This window comes from Muscardinus avellanarius, assembly GCF_963383645.1.
Source record: "Muscardinus avellanarius genome assembly, chromosome: 11".
Classification (NCBI taxonomy): Eukaryota; Metazoa; Chordata; class Mammalia; order Rodentia; family Gliridae; genus Muscardinus; species Muscardinus avellanarius.
Window position 1 is genome coordinate 63,128,066 of NC_137797.1, and position 17,625 is coordinate 63,145,690.

Here is a 17,625-nt window from a genome sequence, read left to right on the forward strand (position 1 = left end):
CTTGGGTTTAATCTCTAGTACTACAAAAAAATAAAAAATAGTGGTGGTAGCCGGGTGTGGTAGCAGATGCTTGTAATTTTAGTACTTGGGAGGCTGAGACAGGAGGATCTAAGGTTCAAAGACAGCCTCAGCAAGTAGTGAGACTCTCATCAACCTAGTTCAACCCCTGTATCAAATTAAACATAAAAGCCGGGCGTGGTGGCACACGCTTGTAATCCCAACATTTGGGAGGCTGGGACTGGAGGATCATGGTTTGAGGACAGCCTCAGCTACTATTTAGTGAGGCCTTTTGAAACTCTTTGAGACCCTGTTTCAAAATAAAGAATAAAGAATAAAAAATAGGGCTGGGGGTGTAGCTCAGAGGTAGAATGCCCCTGGATTCCATCCCCAGTACCACAATAAAAATAAATAAATAAATAAATAATAAATAAATAAATAGGGCTGGAGTTGTAGTTTGGAGATATAATGCTCCTGAATTCAATCTTTAGCACCACAAAAGTTTTAACTAATAAAAAATAAGCTGGGTAATCCCAGTTTGTAATCCCAGCATTCAGGAGGTGGAGACCGGAGGATTGCAGTTCGCAGACAGCCTCAGCTACTTAGTGAAGCCATTCACAATTCAGTGAGACCCTGTTTCAAAAAATAAAAGTCTAAGAAATAGGGCTGGGGGTATAGTTCAGAGGTTCAATGCCCCATGGTTCCATCCCCTGTATTGCAAAAAAAAAAAAAAGTAAGGCCAGGACTAGAGCCTGCTATACAGTGAGACCAGAACCGGAGCCAGTGAGGCTGGGACCGGGGCCTGCTCCACAGCCAAGGGGCCAGCAGGTCCCTCCAACTGTCCGGTCAGGAAGCACTTGAAGTTGCCACCGCTTCACCAAACCTCTCAGCAGATTCCCAGATCTAAGTGACCTTTATTAAAAAAAAAAAAAAAATTGGGGCCGGGCGTGGTGGCGCACGCTTGTAATCCCCGCACTTGGGAGGCAGAGACAGGAGGATCACGCAGGTTTGAAGCCAGCCACGCTGGCTTAAGAGACCGTTTCCAAATAAAAATATAAAAATAGGTCTGGGAGTGTAGCCCAGAGGTAGAAGGGTTTCCAGGAACCCCAGCACCACAAAAAAAAAAAAAAAAAAAAAATTTGTTGTGCTTAAGAGACCCTGTTTCCACATTAAAAAAAAGTATTAAAAAAATAGGTATGGGAGTGTAGCCCATGGGAGTGTAGCCCGGAGGTAGAAGGGCTTCCAGGAACCCCAGTGCCACCAAAAAATAATAATAATAAACAAATTAATTAATTAATTAAAAGTAAAAAAGGAATCAAAAATTAAAAATTAATTTTAAAAAGGGCTGGGGAAGCTGTGCATGGTGGCATTTGCCTATAATCCCAGTACTTGGGAGGCTGAGACAGGTTTGTATATTCAAAGCCAGCCTTAGCAACTTAGTGAGGCCTTCAGCAACTTAGTGAGCAACTTTATTTCAAAATAAAAAATAAAATAGGACTGGAGGTATAGCTTGAAGGTAGAATGCCCTGGGGTTCAATCCCCAGTGCAGCAGTAGTAGTAACAACAACAACAACAATAATAATGAATAAATAAATAAAATGGGACTGGTAGTATAGCCGAGGTAGAATACCTCTGAGTTCAATCTTCAGAATCATAAAAAGAATAAAAAGGGCTGAAGTTATACCTCAGAGGTAGAATGCCACTGGGTTCCATCCCCAGCTAGAAGGAAGGAAGAAAAGAAAGAGAAAGAAAGAGGAAGGAAGGAAGGAACTATTCTAAAATTTTGTGGGAATACAAAGATCACCTAATAATCAAAATAACTTTATAAAAAGAAAAAATTCAGAGGATTTACCCCATCTCATTTTACAACTTAGTATAATGCCTCAATAATCAAAACTGTCATCATCTTGTGTCTACACAAAAACCTCCACATAGATGTTTATGGGAACGTTATGCTTAATTACCAAGACTTGAAAGCAATCAAAATGCCCTTCAATAGGTGAATGGATAAATAAGCTGTAGAATTAGTCATTTAGACACTAGAATGTTATTCCATTGTAAAAATATTTATATTCATGTGTGTGTGTGTGTGTGTGCGCGCGCGCCCTCGCCCGCGTGCTACTGGATATTCAACCCAGGGAGGGGTATTCCACCTCTGAACTACATCTCCAGCCCCATTTGTTTGTTTGTTTATTTATTTATTTATTTATTTATTTATTTATTTATTTATTTATTGGTACTGAGGATTTAATTGAGGAGCATTCTATCTCTGAGCTACACCTCCAGCCCTATTGTATTTTTTATTTGGAAACAGGGTCTCAGAGCCGGGCGTGGTGGCGCACGCTTGTAATCCCAACATTTGGGAGGCTGAGACAGGAGAAGCAGGGTTCACGGACAACCTCAGCTATTTAGTGAGGCCCTCTGCAACTCAGTGGGACCCTGTTTCAAAATAAAGAATAAAAAATAGGGCTGGGGGTGTAGCTCAGAGGTATAATGCCCCTGGGTTCCATCCCCAGTACCACACACCAAAAAAAAAAAAAAGAAAAGAAACAGGGTCTCACAGAGTTGCAGAGGGCCTCAAGATGTTGCTGAGGCTGGCCACAATATTGTGATCCTCCTGTCTTAGCCTCCTAAGTACTAGGATTCTAAGTGTGCACTACCACACCTGACTTATTTTTATAAAAACAGGGTCTGGCTAGATTGCTGACAGTCTCACTAAATTGCTAAGACCAGCCTCGAACCTCTGATCCTCCTGTTTCAGCCTCTCAAATACTGGGATTACAGGCATTCACCACCACGCCCTGTCCTTGTGTATATATTCTAATTTCACTATGTTTCTACTCTGGGGTGGGGTGGGGTGCTGGGGGTAGAACCCAGGGGACTTATACCTCTGGGATATACCTCCAGCCCTGTTTTATTTTTTATTTGGGAGATTGAGACAGGAGGATCACGCAGGTTCAAAGCCAGCCTCAGCTACTTAGTGAGGCTCTCAGCAACTTAGTGAGACCCTGTTTCCAAATAAAGTATAAAATAGGTCTGCGGGTATAGCCAGGAGGTAGAAGGCCCCTGAGTTCTGTCCTCAGTACCAGAAAAAAAAGAAAAGAAAAGAAAAATGGTCTCACTAAGTTGCTGAGGCTGTCCTTAAACCTGTGATCCTTCTTTCTCATCCTCCCAAGTTCTGAGATTACAAGAATGCACCACCATGCCCTGCTATGATTTCTACTTTAAATCAATTTTTTATCTGTGTGGTACTGAGGATTGATCCTAGGGGCACTCTACCACTAAGCTACATCCCCAGCCCTTTTTCTTTTCTTTTCCTTTCTTTCCTTTCTTTTCTTTTTAATTTATTTTGAAACAGTGTCTCTCTAAATTGGAGAGGCTGGCCTTGAACTTGTAATTCTTCTGCTACAGCCTTCCAAGTTGCTGAGATTATAGGTGCGGGCTGTTGTGTTTTAAAATTTTCTTTTCCAGCCAGGTGTGGTGGAATGGGATTACACATGCTTGTAATCCCAGTGCTTGGGAGGCTGAGACAGGAGGATCGCACAGGTTTGAATCCAGCCTCAGCTACTTAGTGAGGCTCTCAGCAACTTAGTGAGACCCTGTTTCCAAATAAATTATATTAAAAAATAGCCTGGAGGTAGAATGCCTCCGAATTCCATTCCCAGTACCGCAAAAATAAAATAAAATAAAATAAAAATTTATTTTCAAAACATTTGTGTTTGGAAAAGGGAGTATAGTTCACTAGTAAAACACTTGCTTAGCATGCAAGGGCCTAAGGAGGGGGAGGGAGGCCCTATGGCACTGTGGTAAAATTAGGCACATAGATTAATGAGATAGCCTTAACAATCCAGAAATAAACCTTCAATTGATTTTTGGCAAACATGCCAAGGCAATTCAATGGGAGGAAGGGCAGGCTTATCAACAAACAGTGCCAGAATAATTAGAGATCCATAAACAAAATTTAGACCCTTACCATCCACAAAAATCAATCAAATATGGATCACAAATTTAAATGTAAAAGGTAAACTATAAAACTTCAAAGAAAAATCCTCCATGCTTTGGGCCAGGTTAAAAAAAATGTAGCTATGACAGCAAAATATGACCTATAAAACTGAAAAAATATTAAATTGGACTACATAAAATTTTGTGCAGGATAGTTTGTTCTTTTCTCTCTCACTTTCTTACTTATAATTCTCAATAAAAACTGAAGAATGTGCTGGAAAAGCAATATTTTGAGATAGGGAGGAATTGCCTGAAACAGCCAGGCCTTGTTCCTGTCCCTCCTGGGAAATGTACACTTCCAGTCAAGGAGGAGCCGCCTTGACTGGAACCCAGGTGCTATTCCTCTCTCGCCTAGAACAGGACACCCTTCAAATCTTTGCCCCATGAGTCTCATGGACCCTGATAGAGTTGACCAGGTTGGGTTACCTTTCTAGGTCCTTCAATTGTGGTGCTGATGGGGCACGTAGAATCAAGACTCCATCCTCGCCTCGCACAGGTAGACAAGCGCTCTGCCACACCTGATAACCTGCGCATAGTAAACAAGTACTTTATAAAACTGGCACGAATTTCTCTGCTTGCATTGGTGATGGGGGCAGCAGCCAAAGTTTCAATGTGCAATTTGACACCGGGCAAGTTTGTGGACTGTATGTGCTATGAAAATGTTTTTCCAGCAACTGCATCATTGCCACTAAGGACCAGACATCCATCCAGATGAATGTGGCCGAGGTGGACAAGGACACAACTGGGCATGGTGGCACACACCTGTGACCCCAGTACTTGAGAGACTGAGACAGAAGGATCATGGGCTCATGGCCAGCCTCAGCAACTTAATGAGACCTCTTTCAAAATAGTAAATTAAGCTGGGCGTGGTGGTGCACACTTGTAATCCCAGCATTTGGGAGGCTGAGACAGAAGGATCTTGGTTCATGGAAAGCCTCAGCTTTTTTTTTTTTTTTTTTTTTTTTGGTGGTACTGGGGGTGGAACTCAGAGGCTTTCTACCTCCAGGCTATACTCCCAGACCTATTTTATATTTTTATTTGGAAACAGGGTCTCACTAAGTTGCTGAGAGCCTCACTAAGTAGCTGAGGCTGGCTCTGAACCTGTGCGATCCTCCTGTCTCAGCCTCCCAAGCACGGGGATTACAAGCGTGTGCCACCACGCCTGGCTAAGCCTCAGCTTTTTAGTAAGGCCTTCCACAACTTGGTGAGACCCTGTTTCAAAATAAAGAATAAAAGCTGGGTGTGGTGGCATACGCTTGTAATCCCAGCGTTCGGGAGGCTGAGACCTGGAGGATCACGGTTCACGGACAGCCTCAGCTACTTAGTGAGGCCCTCTGCAACTCAGTGAGACCCGGTTTCAAAATAAAGAATAAAAAATAAGGCAGGGGGTGTAGCTCGGAGGTCAAATGCCCCTGGGTTCCATCCCCATCCCCAGACCCGCAAAAAAAAAATAAAATAAAAAATAGGGCTGGAGGTGTAGCTCAGAGGTAGAATGCCCCTGGGTTTCATCCCAGTACTACAAAAAAAAAAAAAAAAAAAAAAGAATAAAAAATCGGGCTGGGGTGTAGCTAGGGTAGAATGTCCCTGGGTTCAATCCTCAGCACCACACACACACAAAAAAAAAAAAAAAAAGGACTAGGGGTATAGCTCAGAGGTAGAATGTCCCTGAGTTCCACCCCCAGTACCGAAAAAATTTAAAAATAAAAAAATTAATTAATAGCCGGTCATGGTGGCGCACGCTTGTAATCCCAGCATTTGGGAGGCTGAGACTGTAGGATTGCGGTTCATGGACAGCCTCAGCTACTACTTAGTGAGGCCCTTTGCTACTCATTGAGACCCTGTTTCAAAATAAAAAATAAAAAATAGGGCTGTGGGTATACCTAGGAGGTAGAATGCCCCTGGGTTCCATTCCCAGTACCAAAAAAAAAAAAAAAAAAAAAAAAATTAAGACTTTTCACTCTCTACTGTTGAGCCACGTCCTTTTCCCTTTTCCTAACAACTGGCTGGATGAGTGAGTCAGATTCCCTTCTCTCCTTAACCAAGGTCAGAGACATCCTCTCAAAGAACTTCTGGCTGAAGAGAATTGTAGATATGGAATATTTGTCACAAATAAGCAATGATTCTGGGCATGGTGGCCCACACTTGTAATTGCAGTACTTGAGAGGCTGAGACAGGAGGATCACAAATTCTAGGCAAGCCTCAGCTACTGAAACAACGTAGTGAGACCCTGTTTCAAAGTACGAAATAAGCCGGGCGTGATGGCGCACGCTCGAAATAAGCCAGGAGTGATGGCGCACGCTTGTAATCCCCGGGCTTGGGAGGCGGAGACAGGAGGATCGCGCTGGTTCGGAGCCAGCCGCGCTGGCTTAAGAGACCCTGTTTCCAAAAATTAAAAAAATAGGTCTGGTAGTGTGGCCCGGAGGTAGCAGGGCTTCCAGGAACCCCAGTATCACAAAAAAAAAAAAAGTAAAAATATATATTTTTTATTAGTCGAGAAGCCGGCTGCCAAGAAGGTGTCTGAGGCCGGCAAACCAAAGAACCAGAGGCTGAAGCAGGCCAAAAAGCAGCTCTGGCTGAAATTGAAGGTACCGCCTGCAGAGGGAGAAAGAGGTCAAGGCCAGGGAAGCTGCGGCCCTGGAATCTTCCTCCCCGCCCCCACCCCCAGCTCTGCAGGGGAGGAGACCCAGGAGAAGATGACCACCCCCCAGGCCTACTTTCTGCAGAACAGGGTTGAAATCTTGGGTAACCTCAGCCTTTGTTTGTGACATACAGCCAGAAATCCATGAAAACGACCTCATAACTGGATAGAAGAAAAAAGCACCTGTTCGTGGTCGGGCGTTTTAGATAGCCTCCTGGAATCCGAAGCTTTAGTATTTAGCTTGAGGTCTGTTCTTGTGAAAGGCATTAAGTTATTTCTGTGCATTCTATAATAGGTCCCTTCACTTTTTGGAGAGTAGCAAAGCTAGCTGCTTTGTACAGACTTAGACCTTATCCAGAGCTTTCATGGTTTTACCTCCTCTTAGGAATTTAATTGAGTATATGTCTTCCTATGCCTTTTAGCTCAAGCCACATGAGTCAGTGTTGACTTTTCTTTCTTAGATCTAGTAGGGAAAAAAAAACACAATTTTTTTTTTTTTTTTTTTTTTTTTTTTTTTTTTTTTTGCGGGTCTGGGGATGGAACCCAGGGGCATTTGACCTCCAAGCTACACCCCCTGCCCTATTTTTTAATTCTTTATTTTGAAACAGAATCTCAATGAGTTGCAAAGGGACGCAGTAAGTAGCTGAGGCTGTCCACAAACCGCAATCCTCCAGGTCTCAGCCTCCTGAATGCTGGGATTACAAGCGTGCGCCACCACGCCCAGCTCACAATTCTTTAAAGAAAGAAAGGGATTAAGTAATTTTTTCCCTTATACTTTTTTGAAGGTCTGGGCTTTATCTATGAAAAAGTAGTAAATAGCTCTGAGTAACTTGTACCAAGCATCAGCCAGCCTTAAAAGTAGTCCACTCAGCTGGGCGTGGTGGCGCTCGCTTGTAATCCCCGCACTTGGGAGGCAGAGACAGGAGGATGGCGCAGGTTCTAAGCCAGCCACGCACTGGCTTAGGAGACCCTGTTTCCAAATAAAAATGTAAAAATAGGTCTGGGAGTGTAGCCCGGAGGTAGAAGGGCTTCCATGAACCCCAGCACCACCAAAAAAAAAAAAAAAAAAAAGTAGTCCACTCTGGCTCCGGATTACAACATTGAATACTAATAGACTTGTTTGGGCTGCTGTTAGTTTATCTTAATCAAAATTGCTAGTTGATAGGACTCAAGGACTTGTTATAAACCGGACGTGGTGGCGCACACTTGTAATCCCAGCATTTGGGAGGCTGAGACAGGAGGATCACGGTCCGTCGCCAGCCTCAGCGACTTAGTGAGGCCCTCTGCAACTCAGTGAGACCCTATTTCAAAATAGAGAATAAAATAGGATTGGGAGAGTAGCTTGGAGGTAGAAGGCCCCTGAGTTTCATCCCTGTACGGCAAAGAACAAACAAAAAAGAGAGAGAGAACTTGTTATATGTTCTTATTTGGGGTACTTACACAATAATTTAAAGTAAAAGCTTTGTCATGTATTTTCCTCCTCTGGTTCATCATGTATGATAATAAACAGTACACTTTGAAAAAATAGGGCTAAGGATGTAGCTCGGAGGTAGAATGCCCCTGGGCTCAATCCCCAGTGCCACAAAATAAACAGTGAGAAATGGGGTGGGGGCAAATTTGACCCAGTGAGTAGAAAGGATCTGACAGACCAAGTTTATTGCCAAAGGGAGGAGGCTGCTACCACTTAGAAGCTGCCTAGGACAGCGCCCTCAGCCTGGGGGTTGATGGGGAGGAAGGATGCTAAGTGGGACAGAACCACACACATAAACACCCCCCATGTGAGTGAAGTGGCTGAACCCAAGAGAAAGCAATGTAGAAGGAGAACAAAGTGCCCAGTTCCCCTTGTTGGGCACTTATCGTGATTGCTGACAGCTCAGGAATAGGTGCTCAGCTGGACCCTGAGGATAGAAAGTCCAGACGGTCCCCGAGGCATCTGAGAGGGAACCTGTGCACACGGTGTGGACCTTCACAGAAAGGGAGTCTCGCTGTCTGAGGGAGAATATGGAGGAGGGCCGAGGATGTCTCATGCAGCCTGGCTGGTATGATTGATAAAAAAAGACATGGGCAGATACAAATGTCTCAGTCTCAATTGTGCAATTAGGAATGGGGCCAAGATTACCAGAGGTCAGTGGCCCTACACTCCTGCCAAAATAAAAGAGGAAATGAGAGGGGAAATCAGACTTTTCTGAGGTTCTTATTGGAACCTCATATTAGAACCCACATAGAAGTATTTCTTTTCTTTTCTCTCTCTCTCTCTTTTTTTTTTTTTTTTTTTTGTGATACTGGGGATTCTACTTCCAGGCTATACCCCCAGTACTATTTTTTATTCTTTATTTTTGAAACAGTTCGCACTAAGTTGCAGAAGGCCTCACTAAGTAGCTGAGGCTGTCCGTGAACCTGTGATCCTCCTGTCTCAGCCTTCCAATTCCAAGTCCTGGGATAATAAGCATGTGCCACCATACCCAGCACATAGCAGTATTTCTATATCCCTTAAGAGAAAAAGTTACACTGATGACAGCAACAAGTTCTGGGATAAATGGGGTGATCCACGATGTTTATCTGCTAGTACCTGGGTCCCGATGAACCATTTTGGGTGCCAGTGACTGTAATTCCCACCACTGAACTCATCACAGGCATTGACTTGACTGTGGCATCGGACATCACCGCCACAGGAGGGGTATGCTTCCTCATAGCTAAAACCTCAAGTCGCAGAAGTGGGGCATATCCACTCCTGCCTGCCTCCTAAGCTACCAGAGCCCCCATTTGGCAGTCAACAAAGGTAGTATTGCAGCCGGATGGGGTGGCACACGCCTGTACTCTCAGTACTTGGAAGACTGAGATAGGAGGATCACAGCTTCAAGGCCACCTGCAACTTTAGTGAGACGCTGTTCCAATTTTTTTTTTTTTTTTTTTTTTTTTTGGTGCTAGGGATTGAATCCATGGGCATTCTATCTCCGAGCTACAACCCCAGCCCTATTTTTTATTCTTTATTTTGAAACAGGGTCTCACTGAGTCGCAAAGGGCCTCACTAGGTGAGGCTATCAGTGAACTGTGATCCTCCGGTCTCAGCCTCCCAACTCAGCTTCCCAAATGCTGGGATTACAAGCATGTGCCACCAGACCCGGCTTGTTTCAATTTTTGAAAGAGGTAAAATGTCCCTGGGTTCAGTCTTCAGTACCAAAAAAAAAAAAAAAAAAAAAAGAGTCAGCATTGCATACTAAAAGTAAAACAAGTGGTTATTCTGTCTCTTTCTTTTGAAGTAAAGATTGGGTCTTTCTGTGTTGCCCTGCTGACCTCAAGCTCCTGAGCTCAAGCAATCCTCCTGCCTCAGCTTCTTGAGTAGCTGGAACTATAGGCATATGCCATCAGCTGATTCAATCCCCTGGTTTTGTTGTTGTTGTTGTTGGTGGTGGTGGTGGTGGTGTGTGTGTGTGTGTGTGTGTGTGTGTGTGTGTGTGGATTGGATCCTACCTCTGAACCTTACCTCATCTCTTTTTATTTATTATTATTATTATTATTATTATTATTATTATTATGTGGTGCTGGTCCATCCCTATTTTTTATTTTTTATTCTCCCAAATACTGAGATTACAAACATGTGCCACCAGGCCCTGCTTAATGGTGGTGGAGGAGGAGGAGGGGGAGGAGGAGGAGAGAAGGAGGAGAGGAGGAGGGGAGGGAGGGAGGGAGGGAGGGAGGGAATGCCTGTAATCCTGGTACTGCAAATGCCTGAAATCCCAGTCCTACTTAGGAGCCTCAGACAGGAGGATTGCAGGTTTGAGACTAGCCTCAAAAAACTCAGTGAGACTCTCAGTAGCAAGACCCTGTTTCAAAATTAAAAAATAAAAAAGGAATGTGGAAGCTGTGCATGATGGCACACACTTGTAATCCCAGCGCTTGGGAGGCTGAGACAGGAGGATCGCACAGGTTCGGCTACTTAGTGAGGCTCTCAGCAACTTAGTGAGACCCTGTTTCCAAATAATATATAAAATAGGCCTGGGAGTGTAGCCCAGAGGTAGGAATTCCCTGGATTCAGTCCAAGGAAGGAAGGAAGGGAGGGGGGAGGGAGGGAGGGAGGGGGGAGGGAGGGAGGGAGGGGGGAGGGGGGGAGGGAGGGAGGGAGAGAGGAAGGGAGGAAACAAAAACAGCCAGGTACAGTTGTATATGGTACAACTCAGAAGGCTGAGGCAGGAGCATCACAAGTATGAGGCCAGCTGAGCAATTTAAGGAGAACCTTTTCAACACACACACACACACACACACACACACACACACACACACACGCCACTTTTTTTAAGGGTTGGGGATTTTAGCTTAGAGGAAAGCCTGCTTGATTAGCATTTGCAAGGTCCTGGGTTTTGTCCCCAGTAATGAGAAGAAAAAAAGATATTATTTACAAAGGCATACTAATATAAAGTGTCTACTAAATTAATGAAATTGTGCAAATCTCTGGAGAAAAAAACTATAAAACTGCTGGGTGTGGTGGCGCACGCTTGTAATCCCCGCGCTTGGGAGGCGGAGACAGGAGGATCGCGCAGGTTGGAAGCCAGCCACGCGCGTTGGTGTAAGAGAACCTGTTTCAAAAATATAAAATAGGTCTGGGAGTGTAGCCCAGAGGGAGAAGAGCTTCCAGGAACCCCAGTACCACACAAAAAAAAAAAAAAAAAAAAAAAACTATAAAACCCTTTTTCAGCCTCTATCAAGACCTATGTAAGAGAAAAGAAGCTGATTTCTTCTTTGGCTTTGGCATTTGAGTTGCTAAGAACTATTTCTTTAATTTTTAAAGGTATGGTGTTTTGTTAGGCTTTTTTTGTTACTAATGTACAACAAAATCAATAACGATAAGTTGGTTAGAGAACTAGACCTTCCACAATATAAATCACTTGTCTATGTTCATGGATTAGAAGATTAAATACAGAAAAATATATTAGTTCTCCCCAAATTAATCTGTAGATTAGTGAAATCTCAATCAAATTCTAAATTATTCCTATTGGTTCTGGAAAATTGATTCCAAGTACCATAAATAGGAAGAACAAGATGAAGAATTTACCTGATCAGGTATCAAAACATCTTGTAAAATTGTAGCAACTGAGCTGTGTGTGGTGGCGCACCCTTGTAATGCCAGCATTGGGGAGGCTGAGGCAGGAGGATCACAGTTTTGTGGCCAGCTTCAGCTACTTAGTGAGGCCCTTTGCAACTCAGTGAGACCCTGTTTCAAAATAAAGAATAAAAATAGAATTGGGGGTATAGCTTGGAGGTAGAATGCCCCTGGGTTCTACCCCCAGTACCAAAAAAAAAATAGTGTAATATTGGTACAGAGAAATTAAGTAATTATTTTTTATTTATTTATTTATTTTTTTGTGGATCTGGGGATGAAACCCAGAGGCATTCAACCTCTGAGCCACACCCCCTGCCCTATTTTTTACTCTTTATTTTGAAACCGGGTCTCACTGAATTGCAAAGGGCCTCACTAAGCAGCTGAGGCTGTCCTCGAACCGTGATCCTCCAGTCTCAGCCTCTCAAATGCTGGGATTACAAGCGTGTGCCACCACACTCAGCTGAAATTAAGTAATTAAGTGAGTGAATAGAAATTATAGAGAGCCCACAGCTGGGCATGGTGGTGCATGCTTGTAATCCCAGTACTTGGGAGGCTAAGACAAGAAAATCACAGGTTCAAGGACAGCCTTGACAACATAGACTCTCAGCAACCTATGGAGACCTTATTTTAAATTAAAAAAATAAAATGGGGCTGGGAGTGTGATTCTGATGTAGAACTCCCTTGGGTTCAATCCCCAGTACCAAAAAAAAAAAAAAAGAAAAGAAAAGAAAGAAAGAAAGAGAAAAAGAAAAAAGAAAAGAAAAGAAAAAAAAGCATAGAGAACCCAGAAACAGACACTTGATATAAGAGCATTGCAAATAGATTTTTCAGTAAGTGATGCAGGAGCCGGATGTGGTGGTGCACACTTGTAATCCCAGCATTGGGGAGGCTGAGACTAGAGGATCGTGGTTCGCAGACAGCCTCAGCTACTTAGTGAGGCCCTTCGCAACTTAGTGAGACCCGGTTTCAAAACAAAGAATAAAAAAATAGGGCAGGGGGTGTAGCTCGGAGGTTGAATGCCCCTGGGTTCCATCCTCCAGACCCGCAAAAAAAAAAAAAAAAAAAAAAAAGTGGTGCAGGGACAACTAAAAGTCTATGAGGAAAAGACATTGACGTTTTGCTCCAGACTGGATCTGGAATGTCTGCAAAGGCCCAGGTATTAAAAGCTCGGCCACTATCTTGGCACTTGGACGCACTGGTAACGTTTTGTGTGTGAGTACGTGGTGTTGGGGATTGAGACCAGGGGCATACTACCTCTGAGCTATGCCCCCAGACCTTTTTTTTTTTTTTTTTTTTTTTGGTGGTACTGGGGTTCCTGGAAACCCTTCTACCTCCGGGCTACACTTCCAGACCTATTTTTATATTTTTTTTTATTTGGAAACAGGGTCTCTTAAGCCAGCGAGGCTGGCTTCAAACCTGAGTGATCCTCCTGTCTCCGCCTCCCAAGCGTGGGGATTACAAGCATGCGCCATGTCCGGCTTCCCCCTAGACCTTTTTTACTTTGAAACAGGGTCTCACTAAGTTATCATGCTGGCCCCAAACCTGTGATCCTCCTGTCTCAGCCTCCCAAGTACTGAAATTACAGGCGTGTACTACCATGTCTGGCAAGATGATGGAAACTTTAAGAGGTCAGGCCTAGCAGGAGGTATTAGTCCTTTGGGGTGTGTCCCTTAAGGGACTATGGGACCCAACTCTCTTCCTCTTTCTGTTTGGCTGGGCTTCCTAACCAGTAAGTGAGTGGTTTCACATAGCCACAAGCTACCTCCACAAAGTGAGCCCTACCAGAGACCCAAAAGCAAAGAGCCAGTTGATCACTAACTGAAACCACAAAAGCCATGGGCCACAATAAACCTTTTTTCTTTATAAGTTGATTACCTCAGGTATTTAATAGTAGCAACAAGCTCTAATACACCCTACCTCACATTCTCTATAAAAATTGAATCCAGAAGTATCATAAAGCTAAATAATTAAGGCAAAACTCTGAAGTTTTAGAAGACAGTAAGAGTGAATCTTTTAGCCAGGCATGGATATGTATGTCTGTAATTCCAGGTCTTGGGTGGCTGACAGAAGGATCACAGGTTCAAGACCAGCCTCAGTGATTTAGTGAGAACCTATTTCAAAACAAATAAAAAAGGGCTGGGCCGGGCGTGGTGGCACACGCTTGTAATCCCCACGCTTGGGAGGCTGAGACAGGAGGATCGCACAGGTTTGAAGCCAGCCTCAGCTACTTAGTGAAATCCTGTTTTCAAATAAAATATAAAAATAGGTCCGGGAGTATAGCCCAGGGGTAGAAAGCCCCTTGGTACCTTGGTACCACCCCAAGTACCACCAAAAAAAAAAAAAACCTACTGTAAGCCGGGCATGGTGGTACACACTTGTAATACCCGTGCTTGGGAGGCTGAGACAGGAGGATTGCACAGGTTCGAAGCCAGCCTCAGCTACTTAGTGAAATCCTGTTTTCAAATAAAATATAAAAATAGGTCCGGGAGTATAGCCCAGGGGTAGAAAGCCCCTTGGTACCTTGGTACCACCCCAAGTACCACCAAAAAAAAAAAACCTACTGTAAGCCGGGCATGGTGGTGCACGCTTGTAATACCCGTGCTTGGGAGGCTGAGACAGGAGTATCGCACAGGTTTGAAGCCAGCCTCAGCTACTGAGTAAGGCTCTCAGCAACTTAGTGAGACCCTGCTTCCAAATAAAATATAAAATAGGTCTGGGAGTGTAGCCTGGAGGTAGAAAGCCTCTGAGTTCCACCCCCAGTACCACCAAAAAAAAAAAAATTAGAGTGATATAATATATTCTATTATTCTGAATTATTTGCTAAGGTGTGTTGGATAGGGTGAAAAGAAGAAATTTGTAAATAAACATGTTGCCTTAACCATGTAAACACATTTGCAGGCCCAGTAGGCTACCACATTCAGAGATAAGTATGTATTATTTATACAACTTCACCATTAATATGCACCTATTGTGCACTTAAATGTAAGCAACTTAAAATTATAAATATATTCATGTAAAATATAGTTTGTATAGAAGTAACATTTGTATATAGAGATGTTTGCTTGGTCTATGGTCTTATATACTAGATCCATGGAAATATGCCATAACATTGAACAAACAGAATGTACAGCAATGCTTAAAATACCCCATACCCAAGCTAGCATTAAATCTCAGCCTGACTGAGCATGGTAGTGCACACCTAGAGTCCCTTGTTTGTTTGTTTGTTTTTGCAGTACTGGGATGGAACCCAAGGACATTCTACCTCCAAGCTATACCCCAGCCCTATTTTTTATTCTTTATTTTGAAACAGGGTCTCACTGAGTTACAGAGACTCATTGAATAGCTGAGGCTGTCTGCTAACCTGGATCCTCCTGTCTCAGCCTCCCAAATGTTGGGATTACAAGCATGTGCCACCACTCCCGGCTCATCCCAGTACTTTTTAGGCTGGGACAAGAGGATCACAAGTTCAAAGCCAGCCTTGGCAATTTAGCAAGGTTCTCATCAACTTAGTGAGAGCCTGTTTCCAAATAAGAAATAAAACCGTGCTGGGAAGTGTAGCTTGGAGGTAGAATGCCTCTGAGTTCAATCCCTGGTACAAAAAAAAAAAAAAAAAAAAAAAAGCCGGGCGTGGTGGCACAGCTTGTAATCCCAGTGCTTGGGAGGCTGAGACAGGAGGATTGCACAGGTTCAAAGCCAGCCTCAGCTACTTAGTGAGGCTCTCAGCAACTTAGTGAGACCCCTGTTTCCAAATAAAGTATAGAATAGGTCTGGGAGTACTGGGAATATAGCCTGGACATAGAAAAGCTCCTGGGTTCCACCCCCAGTACCACCAAAATAAATAAATAAATAAATCCTATATTTCATAATGGAATTGAAACCCAAACACATTTTTCTTTCTTTTTCTTTTTTTTTTTTTTGTACTGGAGGTTGAATCCAGAGGCATTCTGCCTCCAAGCAATACTTGCAGCCCCCCCCCCTTTTTTTTGTGGCACTGGGAATAGAACCCAGCGGCCTTCTACCTCCTGGCTACACTCCCAAATTTATTTTATATTTTGTTTGGAAACAGGGTCTCACTAAGTTGCTGAGAGCCTCACTCAGTAGCTGAGGCTGGCTTCGAACCTGTGCGATCCTCCTGTCTCCGCCTTCCAGTACCAGAATTATGAGTGTGAGCCACCACGCCTGGCTTCTCTCAGCCCTTTTAAATTTGTTTGTTTGAAACAGGGTCTTGCAAGGTTGCTGAGACTAGACTTGAACCTGTGATCCTCCTGTCTTAGCTTCCCAAGTACTGAGATTCTAGGCATGAACCACCACACCCAGATCAAAACACATTAAAAAAAACAAAAACAAAACCTCCTTTAACGCAACAGTAACTCATTTTTATTTTATTATTTATTTATTTATTTATTTAGTAGTACTGGGGTTCCTGGAAACCCTTCTACCTCCGGGCTACACTCCCAGACCTATGTTATATTTTTTTATTTGGAAACAGGGTCTCTTAAGCCAGTGAGGCTGGCTTTGAACCTGCGCGTTCCTCCTGTCTCTGCCTCCCAAGCGCGGGGATTACAAGCGTGCGCCACCACGCCTGGTTCATTTTTAAACAAGAGTAAAATAGTTAAATAGCCGTTTCACTAAAAAGATAAACAAATGAGTAATAGAGAAAATAATGGAGTCATTAGGAAAATGAAAATTTAAACCATAATCAGATACCACTATAATCCCACAAGAATGAGTATAATAGAGGAGACACAATAACAAACATTAGTTTTAAATAATGTTGATGGCAGATGACCACGATTCTCCGGTCTCAGCCTCCCAAATGCTGGGATTACAAGCGTGCGCCACCACACCCGGTTTACAGCCACTTTCAAAAGTGACCATTTCGCCGGGCGTGGTGGCGCACGCTTGTAACCCCTTGTAATGTTGAGGGTAGCAGACAGCCTCAGCTACTCAATGAGTCTCTGCAACTCAGTGAGACCCTGTTTCAAAATAAAGAATAAAAAATAGGGCTGGGGGTATAGCTTGGAGGTAGAATGCCCTTGGTTTCCATCCCAGTGCTTGGGAGGCTGAAAGAGTCTTTCTTTTTCTTCTTCTTCTTTTTTTTTTTTTTTTTTTTTTTTTTTGTGGCACTGAGGAATAGAACCCAGGGGCCATCTACCTCCGAGCTATACTCCCAGACCTATTTTATATTCTGTTTAGAAACAGGGTCTCACTGCCGGGCGTGGTGGCGCACGCTTGTAATCCCCGCGCTTGGGAGGCTGAGACAGGAGGATCGCGCAGGTTCGAAGCTAGCCACGCTTGCTGGCTTAGGAGTCTGGGAGTGTAGCCCGGAGGTAGAAGGACTTCCAGGAACCCCAGTACCACCAAAGAAAGAAAGAAAGAAAGGAAGGAAGGAAGAAAGAAAGAAGGAGGGTCTCACTAAGTTAGTGCTAAGAGCCTCACTAAGTAGCTGAGGCTGGCTTCAAACCTGTGCGATCCTCATGTCTCAGTCTCCTAAGTAGTGGGATTACAAGCGTGCGCCACCACACTTGGCTGATACAGCCACTTTCATTTATTTATTTATTCATTTATTTATTTATTTTTGCAGGATGGAACCCAGAGGCATTTGACCTCCGAGCTAAAGCCCCTGCCGGATATTTTATTCTTTATTTTGAAACAGGTTCTCATTGAGTTGCGGAGGGCCTCACTGAGTACTAGCTAAGGCTGACCGTGAACCACGATTCTCCGGTCTCAGCCTCCCAAATGCTGGGATTACAAGTGTGCGCCACCACGCCCGGTTTACAGCCACTTTAAAAAGTGACCATTTCGCCGGGCATGGTGGTGCACGCTTGTAATCCCTGCGCTTGGGAGGCAAAGACAGGAGGATTGTGCAGGTTTGAAGCCAGCCACGCTG